Source organism: Propithecus coquereli, unplaced genomic scaffold (genome assembly GCF_000956105.1).
Source record: "Propithecus coquereli isolate 6110/MARCELLA unplaced genomic scaffold, Pcoq_1.0 Scaffold32, whole genome shotgun sequence".
NCBI lineage: Eukaryota > Metazoa > Chordata > Mammalia > Primates > Indriidae > Propithecus > Propithecus coquereli.
The window spans coordinates 7694052-7697732 of NW_012148841.1; the positions used below are offsets into that span (position 1 = coordinate 7694052).

The window sequence follows — 3681 nt, forward strand, 5'->3', positions numbered from 1 at the left end:
TAAGAAGTTAACTGCCATGTAATGAAACAATGTCAGGTATTTTATGTGTGTTTTCATTTAAGTATGAAAGTGAATAATATTTACTTAGAATGGAAAACTAAATCACAACAAATTTTAAAAAATTTAATGCTGACAAATGTTTATCACAAAATTCAGGGAAAAAATGACATCGAAGTATTCTTGTTTATTAACTGCCTGACATTAGTAATAGTCACATTTTTTCATATTTTGATCTGCGTTTAATTTGCTTCATGTAGTTTCTACTCATTTTCTATAGAGAATAGAAAAATAATTTTCTAATATAGTTGATTGAATTTTTAAAAGTTATTGATTGTAGCTTAGAAAAGCTTTTTTCACAAGTTACAGGTAATGTGAAAATGTTTAGGATTACAATCAAGTTTAGGACAACAAGTTTCTTTCATAATATGAATTTTTAGATGATTTTAAATTTTTTCATGTGACTCATCTTCACTATTTGATTTGACAATACTCTTTTAAACAGCTGTACATGGCTGCTTACATAGTTGTAGTATGGGTTTCCTTTTGTCTTCATCAATATAGCATTTTGTGTTGAATAAGCACGAAATTAATAAAAATTTGTATAGATGTGATTGGGCAATGTACCGCAAAGGCAGGGATGTGGGATGTAGTATCTTTTACACCTACAAGAATGCTGCTAGGTTCTAGTTCCAAATAAAACTGAAGGCATAAAACGAAACTGAGGCATACAGGTTAATTTGTTCAGGGTCATAAAAGTGGTAAGTGACCAAAACAAACCCACCGTGGAGTTGTCTTTTTTCTTAGCACAGTGGCAAACTAGAGTTGTAGAAAAATTTCTGTGAAATCTTTTGTTTGAAGTGTCATTGAAAATATTCTAAAAGAACAACATTAAGGCGTCACAGATGGTTTCAGTGTGGAAAGTTACATTTAATATATTAATAGTTTGTTATAAGGAGGCTTGTTTTAACTTGTAATATGTAATTCATTTTAAATACCTCCGTTCCTCCTTTCAGAGAGAGAAATTAATTGCAAATTACCTTCTTTTCACCCACTTTTTCAAAATAATTTGAGCACATAGTCTGGACTGGGTATGGAAGTTCTTCAGGATTAGGGGAGAACATATAGAAGATACTACTGTGAAATCCATAATGTCCATAGAAAGGGAGGGATTCAGAGGAGAATAGACACTTGAAAGCAGGAATCTAACCTATGTTGTTCTATACCTTTTTTCCTTTTTCCCCTCAGTTCTCTCCCTTTCAAAAAGAAAATGGCCCCATTTAGTCATCAGAGTCCTGTTTTCCTCATCCATAATAATACTTTGTTCACAGAGCTGTTTTGAGTTTAAAATTAGATGAAGTATGTGGAAATGCTCTATAGGTAGGCATGTCAGTAGGTAGGCCTTTTGTGAAACCTAGTTTCCTCCTCCTTCATTTAAAGACTTAACTATTTCTAGTCCTTTCTTCTTCTCCTGTCTTTCTTAGGATTTTTGGATATTTGCTTCTAAGAGTTTGAATAACAAAAGCAATAGGGCCTTCCAATAAAAGAAAATTTGTAATATCAAACATAACATTTCAAAGAACAGCTACTGGAGAATTTTACTTTCCCCGTGAGAATCACCGATCTAGTGAAGAGATGACATGTGCAGAGTTAACTAAAATACAAGGCAAACTGTGTTGAATCCTTCAATATCAAAGCAGTATACAGAAGCATGAATGAACAATAGGGTTAGCTCTACCAGGAGATGTTTGAAAGAGGAGCTTGTTTATCAAAATGAGTATGTAATTGGTGTAATGTATGTAGGGGAGTATTACTGAGTAAGGACTTTCCTAGTATTCCTTTACCGTATTAGAGGCCTTGCTTTCTTCCCCCAAAACAGTTTGGTGTAGAGAATAAAAAAGACAGAAAATTTAACATTTGTATAAAATTTTGAATTTTGTTTTCAAAATTTAGTTCTCAGAATAGCCTTGTGAGGTAAGTAGAGGCACTGTGAGGCTGAGATTAAAGGATCTGTCCCAGTTTACACAGCCAGCAAGAGTGAAACTCAAGTCTGTTGTCTTTGCATCCAGGCTCTCTTACTGTACGGTAGGTTTACAGTAGCAAAGCTTCGTTATCTCAAGACCAAACTTTGGATAGCCTTGAGCAATGAGAGGTGCAAACACATCAAACTTAAGTTCAATAAATATTTAGTCCCTTTTGTTATTTATAGGTAGCTCTGTTTTGAAATTAAAATGATGTTTTTTTCCAACTTCATTTAAGGAGTGTTGGGATGGTGGTAGATAACTAAGCAAGGTGCTGAAGAAATGATAGAAGTTGCAAGGAGATGTTAGTGTACTGTAAATGATGAATGTCGGACACTGCAGAATCTGCTGATGGGGAAGAAAAAAATCTAGCTGGGAAGAATGAGGAACCCAAAGAGCTCTGCAGAGGGAGGGAAAAGACAAGACAAACTACAAGTGTGCTTCTGTGGACCCCAGGAACAGCACTGTTCATACACAGAGGATAGCTCTGAAGAGAGAGATATGTGTAGTGCGACTCTGAATTTCATAATAAAGGTAAAAAATGGGAAAATTTTCAAGTTTAAGATTGCAGCTGGGGTGGTTTAATACTACTCACATCTGTGAAGCATAGTTCATAAAGATTTTGGGTCATCAAGATAGGTTAAATTATGTTCTGATGTTGGAAAGATTTCTATGAAAAGAGTTAAAATTTGCTGTCAAACTATTAATATTAGCTGTTTAAAGCACTCACATAGTATGACTAGTTCCTCTCTTGTCTTAGGAGTTACTAAATAAGGAATCTACATTGATACTGCCAATTACCTTTTCTTTTCTGAGAACCCTTGCAAGGGAAGCTGAAGACAGGTGGTTTACATAGACAAATTGGGAACGTGAGTGCTCTCTCTCTTTTTTTAATATACCCTCCTTAAAATATGTTACAGATGTTCCTCATACTCGTGTAGTATTTATTTCAGTATGTATAGACTCAAAGAGAATGTTTTAAAGTATAGTTCTGATCACGTCAGCCTCTGTTCAAAATCCTCAGTGGTTCGCCATTATCTGGTAATTGCTAATAATAATACTAGCCACTACTTTGAAGATTTGCTTTGTGTTAGGTGCTGTTTTAAGCATTTTACATGATCTCGCTGAGTTTTTATCACAACCTATGAGAAGGTGCATTTATTATTTCCATTTTACAGATAAAACATGGAGATTTTAAGTAAATTATTCAGGGCACATAGCTATTGTAAGTGGCAAATCTGGCATATAAACTCAAGCAGCCTGATTTAAGATTCCTTACTCTTGTTTCAAGGGGAAAAATCAGTTTTCCTAAAGTAGAATTGAAGATCTGATCCTAGATTGCCTTTCCATGTAGTATCGTCACAGCCTCAGGATCCATGACCATCCTATTTTCTGGTGATACTAGTTTGTACAGTTTTCTGATCTCATCCAGTACTTTGCCAGCTGTATGAGTTTGCTCATGTGAGCTTGTCTCACTGGGAGACCTGTCTTCCTTCTTTTTTTTTTTACCCATTTATAATTAAGCCCTGCTATGTAGGACTGTGATCATTGGCTTATATCTTTCCACTAAAATGTAGATTCGTTGAGATTCATGATTAATTGTTCATTGTTGGGGACCAACATTACAACAAATATAATGCCTTGATATGTGTTAAGTAATGAT

General features: G+C 34.6%; 1 protein-coding gene across 1 annotated transcript in view; it reads left to right on the forward strand.

The window, feature by feature from the left end:
- Window positions 1-2528: 2528 nt before the first annotated feature.
- Window positions 2529-3681, forward strand: part of HBP1 (HMG-box transcription factor 1) — a 24303-nt gene continuing 23150 nt past the window's right edge. The window contains exons 1-2 of the mRNA XM_012650350.1: window positions 2529-2552; window positions 2779-2887. The gene's annotated coding sequence lies outside the window, so the exon portion shown is untranslated. The remainder of the gene's footprint in view (window positions 2553-2778; window positions 2888-3681) is intronic.